The sequence below is a fragment of the Cornus florida genome, unplaced genomic scaffold (assembly GCF_030987335.1).
Source record: "Cornus florida cultivar Cherokee Brave unplaced genomic scaffold, ASM3098733v1 CherokeeBrave_3.0.0_Hap2_Chr03, whole genome shotgun sequence".
NCBI lineage: Eukaryota > Viridiplantae > Streptophyta > Magnoliopsida > Cornales > Cornaceae > Cornus > Cornus florida.
Window position 1 is genome coordinate 6721277 of NW_026775573.1, and position 7471 is coordinate 6728747.

A 7471-nucleotide genomic window follows, 5' to 3' on the forward strand; every position below is an offset into this window, starting at 1 on the left:
GCAATTAACATAACATACACATTAATTCTGTACCAAACCAAGTATAGATGATCTCTCTAATTTACTACACTGGTAAACCTGGTTATACACAATTTAAACAGTGATAAATTATGTAACACGAACCATCAAGTTTCAGTGAATAATTTAAATATTCCAAAACAATGTGCATTCTACCTTTGTTCCTTAACTGCCACTTGATCCAATCTTTAATTCAATTATGAATTAATCTTCTTCCATTATAATACAGGTCTGTTATAGTCCCTAGCATCACTTAGAACAATTTAAACGAAGTGTAGATACACTGAATAGCCCAAACAGCCCCTAAGGATCAAAAACTGGACCATTTAAGTGAGAACAGGCTCTTTTAAAAATTAGAGCCTGCTCTAATTCACCTAGAGCCAGCTCTAGGACCTTGAGAGCCGGCTTTCCTCTTTGGGAGCCGGCTCTAAGAGGTTCGGGAGCCTTCTCTCCCTCCTCTTAGCAGCCCTCGTCTGTTCTATCTTCGTCGTCTTTGATTCCGGTGATTACCTGGTCTCTGTAGTATGTTTAAATCCTTGTTCCAATGTTTAATTATAATCCCAGAATAATTATAAGGCAACTATACACATCGTTGTTTTCAAACTAGCAGACTTAAGCACAGGTAAACAGCATGAACTAGTTAACAGAAACTTAAAGAACTTGCAACACAGTTTCAACAAACGAGATTAATTACCAACCAAGCATGCATAAAAGATTTATTTAAGCATTCTTTTAAACCCTGGAGTCCATCTAACATGCACAGATCACAAGTTTAAGGGAAAGAGAAGAACAGAGACTTGCCTTTGAGACTTTGAGTTAAAATCTCTAACTGTCTTCCTAGATTTTCCTAAGTCCTTCACCGTTTAATCCCTCTGTTTCTCCTTGGTTCCACACACGTACAACCCCCTTCAATCCTTCCTTGATTTAACCGTAGCCTAAGGTAAAACCTTAAACTTCCTCCCTTTATCACTCTCTGTCTTTTTATGTATCTGTGATACCCCTCGGATCCGAGACATAGGTTGATCAAGCCCAGGCCCAAACCCGAGGGATATCAAACAATTAATAAGTTATAACGAACACAAATTACTAAATGAAATAAGAATTAAAAATTTTAATAGCTGAAAGAAAACTAAAAGACAATCCTTAAAAGTTAAATACTTAAAATTTGAATAAACTAATTCCAAAACCTCCAAGGGTACAACTCGGGAATCCATCTCTAATGGACCCCTAATAATAATCCAAACAGTAATAAAAATAACTGATAAGACATCCAGAAGTAAGCTACGAAAAGAAGTCCTACATTGTCGGTAGAGTGAATAGAAATCTCTGCTTAGCACGAACATGTCTAAGTCTGGAACTGTCGTGTATCTGAAAAATAGAAGTGGGTCAGGCCCACGCGCAAGTTCTATACTACTACAATCCAAACAGAGGCCCGATACGCATGTACATCCTAACCAGTCCAACAATAACTAAATAGTCCGCAGATATATATGTATATATAATCACATTAAAGGACTCTCACTGGCCTACAGGCTGGTCTCAATCTGAGTAGAGGTAACATGCTAAAATGCACACAAAGTGGGCATGTGTACCTAACCTAAACAGGGTACACCTCCAACCATCGTAGCCAGCTATGCATCCCCATGCATATACGCTCCCTAACCAACGACTCTAAGACTCAGGCTCACATCGTGACACCATAAAATATATAATTAAATTCCATTCCAAAATCCATAGTAGTGCCGCTCAACTATATGTTGCATTGACACTACAAATAAAATAGGATTAACTTTTAGTTAATCCATTCCTTAATCTAGAGTAGGTAGGACTTAGCATTTTTGAGCTAATCCCCCTAGTATGACACCGTCCCGTACCAGTACATACAATTCATCCATCCAGTGTTGATAATGTATAAGACAGTAAATATTTCAATATCAACTAATCAACCAATCCATAACAAGTATACACCATCCATCCAATTATTGGTAATATCATTGACATTAACACATATAAATATTAATCTATCCAAACATAGGCATAACAAGAACCTATAATTAGCACACTTGTTTCAATACATCCATTACTTAATTCTCTAACAAATATAAATATCCGAGAATAACTGTAACCATTCTGTAATCCACAATAAGCATGGTAATAATTAGAACAGAATTAACATGCTTACTAATAACCACTTCGCAACCTCCCATAAGTTTATATAAATAATTCTTTGAAAAAATATCAACTAGTTTAACCTTAAGCATTAACCAAATTTATATTAATTGACATGCTTAATCTCAGATCATTGTTACATGATTTAAACATAAAAATTCAAAGTTAAAATTGCTAATTCAAAACTAAGCAATTCTGATCATCCCCATCAAAATAAACCTGAAACTTCCCTAATGAGTTTCAGACTGTATTTCTGTTTCAGCCTCTTATGATAATTTATGAATTTCCATGCCTTCTGCAAATTTACCAAGAGTTTAAATATCACTAATTTCCCCTAGAACCACTTCCAATACATTCTGGAAACTTCAAACATCCATGTAGAGTAGCCTAGGTTCGCAGAAAACAAAACAAAATAAAAATAAAAATAAAAATAAAAACTGAAAAACTTGGAGGAGCCGGCTCCACACAAAGTGGAGCCGCCTCCAAATGATGGTTATACCCCTAATTTAACAAGGATAATTCTAGAATTATTTAAATTATGTTTTATTGATTTAGTTGTGAATTTGTTGATTTCATTATGAATTATTTAAATGACTTGTTTTTGTTTGATTATTTTATTTAATTGTTTATTTAATTGGGTTTTAATTATTGGATGTAATTGTTTTCTTAAAATAGAATTAATTATTTTTCTTGAAATTGAATTAATTGTTAAATGATTTAATTTAGTATAAATGGATTTTCTATAAATAGAGTTTTATGTTAGTAGGATTAATTAAGGGTTTTGATTTTAGAAGTCACGTATGTAGCCGACATAATTAAGCATTAATTAGGTTTCATATGGGCCGACAAAGGATTTAGTTTAGGGTTTAAATTAAACTAGGGTTTTGTGTAAACTTATAAACCTATAAATATATCTGTATAAGCCTGTCAAGGGTTTAGAACCCTAACCACGTTGTGGAGACTGAAGAAACAGAGAGGAGGAAAACCAAAGGGGCGCAGGGCAAAACTTAGAAGAAAGACGTTGAGATTTCTGAACCGAGTCTCACAGGCAAGTTTTATACTAGCTCTATCTCTTTGGCCTGTGTTCTTTGCATCTCTAACACAATCTCAGGATGGGTAAAAACTAAATTAAACTGCTTAGTTGCATGGAATTTGTTCAAAACAGGTTATGTTTTCGATTAAGTATTTTGCATGTTTTATTCTGTTTTGTGTAACTCTTGTTCCAATTGAATTCAATTAATGAATGATGAATTTAAATTACTCTGGAATACCCTAGGACTTAGTTTTAAATCAACAAGAAACTTGGGTTGGAGGAACAAAGTTGCCGGAGTTGGAGAAGAAGTTGAACAGCATGTTTTCTTTAAGTGCATGTTAATCGTTTTTAAACTATTTTGTTTAATTCTTATTCCCACTGAATGTGATTATTAATCAAGGAAGTTAATTAACTTTTGAACACCCAATGACTTAGTTTTAATCAGCAAGAAATTTGGTTTGGAGGATCAACACAGCCGGACACCGCCGGAATTGGAAAAACGACGCACAGGGGAAGGAGCCTGCTCTATTTCAAGTAGAGCAGGCTCAATTAAAAGATGGAGCAGGCTCTACTTGGTGATGGAGGCGGCTCCACTTTGGGTGGAGCCGGCTCCTTCGAGGGTTTTCATTTTTTTTGGTTTTCTACGAGACTGCTAGCTACTGTGCTTGGATTAATGGGTTTCCAAGGGCAACTGAGAGTTTAATTAGAGGTTCTCAGTGATGTTTAAATTCCTACTAAAACTTCAGTAGGCATGATAATACATATTATACTATAGAAGGTTAGTAGAAGGGACGTTATGAAACTGTTAAGAAAGTTTACATGGTTGCCTTGTGCGGATGGTTCAAGTTGTTTAATTTTAATTTAGCAATTGAATTAGGAGTTTGATATGTAAATCATATAACAGGGGTATGGGATTAAGCCTATTAACTAATATAAATTCAGTTAATACTTAATAAGGAACTAGTTGATGGTTACCAAAACAATTGTTTATGTCAACTTGTGGGATGTTGTGGAGTAATTACAAGTAAGCATGTAGATATTGTTAATGTTATTATTATGCTTATTGTGAGTTACATGATGGTTATATTTATTCTCTGCATTTAAAATTTGTTAGAGAATCAGGTACTGGATGTATTGAACAAGCATGCTAGTTAAACATTCTTGTTATGCTTATGATTGGGTATGTTGATATTGATATGTTATGTTGTCATATATATATTATCAATTCTGGATGGATGTTTTGTATGCACCGGTATGGGACGGTGACATACTAGGGGGATTAGCATAAAAATGCTAAGTCCTACCTACTCTGGAATAAGGGATGGATTAACTACAAAAGTTAAGTCCTACCTGTCTTCTGTGTCAAATCAATAAATAATTGGGTGACACTTTGGTTTGGAATGGAATTTAAATATATTTTTATGATGCCACGATATGAGCCTGAGTCTCAGAGTCGTTGGTTAGGGAGCGTATATGCATTGGGATGCATAGTTGGCTATGATGGTTGGATGTGTACCCTGCTAGGACTAGGTAGTCATGCTCACCTTTGGGTGCGTTTTCGCATGGTGCCTACTAGTCAGGTTGAGACGAGCCTGTAGTCCAGTGAGAGTCCTGTAGTGTGATTATATATATATTTATCTACGGACTATTAGCTATTATTGGATTGGTTAGGATGTACATGTGTATCGGGTCTCTGCTTGGGTAGTAGTAGTATAGAACTTGCATGTGAGCCTGACCCACTCATCATTTTCAGGTATCGGACATTTCCAGTCTAGAGCTTGTTCATACTGAGCAGAGACGATCTTCCATTCTACCGACGACGTAGGACTTCTTTCCAGATATTAGATTTGGATTTTATCTTCAGTTTTTACTTTCATTCAGTTTGGGATTTTTATTAGGGGTCCACTAGAGATGGATTCCCGAGTTGTTAAACTGATGGAGTTTTGGATTATCAGATTCTAAGTATTTAATTATAAAGGATTTTACTTTTAGTTTCTTCCAGCTTAAACTTTATTTATTAAATTCATTTTGTCATCTGTGTTCGTATTACATATTAATTGTTTGATATTTCTCAGGTTTGGGCCTGGGCCTGATCAACCCGTGTCTCGGATCCGAGGGGTATCACAGTTGGTATCAGAGCACTCCAGGTTCAAGTGTCTATAGGATGTTTTCATATTAAGTCTTCCGCGTATCGTTCTCTTGAATAGAGCGTAAGTTAGGATTCGTTGTATTCCTTATAGTTCGTATAGAAATGGTACTGATGTCTGTCTTTTCGTGTTAACAGATGGTTAACGCTAGAAACGGACAGAACATGCAAGGACCTAGGAAAGAAAGGAGAGCGGCACGTAGGCAACAATATCTCCTACGGCGTCAGCAAATGGAGGAAGAGCAGCAAAGGTTTGGGTTTCAGGATAACATGGGTCAGTTTCAGGAGGAACAGGAGGAAGTTCAACAGGCTCAGGAACGGGTCAGGGATCTAGAGATTCCTCCTCACCTCAATGACCTTGTTGCTCGGGCTATAGAGGCTGGGGTAACAGCTGCACTCTGGAACCAACCACAGGTTCAGTAGGCGCCTGTACCAGCACCAGTGGTTCAGACGGATTCTTGGGGAAAGGCTAGGAGCTCCTTCACAAAGGGGAGTCCACCTGTGTTCTCAGGCTCAACCGATGCGAGAGCAGCTCACCAGTGGAAACAGGACATTGAGCGTCATCTTCGTTTGGTTCAGTGCACAGAGGTTCAGAAGCAGATGCTTGCTACTTTCAAGCTAGTTGGGGATGCACTACAGTGGTGGGAGTCAGTTACCACCCCGGAGCAGAGGATGACATTGTCTTATGATGAGTTCAGTGCTCGCTTTGACGAGAAATATTTTCCCTATGCAGTCAGGGCAGCTATGAAGACTGAGTTTCTAAATCTGCAGCAGGGAAACATGACAGTGGCGGAATATGAGTAGCAGTTCACACGCTTGTCTCTCTTTGCACCGGGGGAGGTAGATACAGATGAGAAGAAGCGTAACAGTTTCGTCAAGGGACTGATGTGGTCTATCAAGAGAGATATTACAGGTAGTCCAGCCTATACTACCTATGCTCAGGTGGTAGACGCCGCTCTACAACAGTATCAGTTGACTGTGGACATCAGACAGGCTCGTGGTGAGAAACGAGGTGATAAAGACTCTACTAATCAGTCAGCTGAAAAGGGGAACGGCAATGGTCACCGGCAGAATGACAAAGGCAAGTTCCAGGGACAACAGCCTTGGAAAAAGCACAATGGTGGTTCAGATGCTCATCGGAATGGGGCACCTATTCAGAGGCAACAGAATGGGAGACCACAGGCAGGACAGGGTCAGCCACAGGCTAACCGACAGAGGAGGCCATTTGGTACTTTCCAGGGTAGTTGTTACACTTATGGAGAGTATGGTCATACCACCAGGCAGTGTCCTAAAGCAGGACATGGATAGGGACAGTATGTGCAGCAAGGACAGAAAGCGTCAGTGCCTCTACCAGCTCCACAGGTTCCACGGATTCAGGGACAGACACATCTGGCTTTACTAGCACCGTCGCAGACTCAGGGACAGGCACCACAGCAGTTGCACTATGGCAGGGTGTATAACCCCATGCCACAGGATGTTCAGGCACCTCAGACTATTGAGGGTAAGTTTTCTATTCATGGTTTGCATAGACGTATTTTCTTTGATACAGGTGCTACACACTCATTTGTAGCTAGGACTTTTGTTACTTTATCTAGGATGAGGACGAGGGTATGCACTAGACCTCAGGGTATTTCTACACCATTGGGTGATACAACTATTATACATGAGAGTGATGGGCCTGTGACACTAGATATTGGCAGACTCAGATTTTTAGCCAATCTACTGGTCCTGGACATGCACACTTATGATGTGATACTTGGGATGGATTGATTGTCTCACTACCATGCCCAAGTTGATTGTTTTGATAGATCTATTATTTTTACCATACCTGATCAGGATATGTATGTAGTAGCTATGCCACATTCTAAAGGAGGCGGTAGCACCTATTTGTTCCATGTGGAGGAGAAAAAGGATGAGGGGACTACTGTGTCATTGGATAACATACCAATTCTACAGGATTTCCCGAATGTATTTCAGGAGATTCCAGGATTGCCACCTAGTCGCGAGATCGATTTTGTGATAGACTTAGCTCCAGGCACTGCGCCTATTGCTAGGGCACCCTATAGGATGGCACCGGTAGAGATGAGAAAACTGAGGGATCAGAT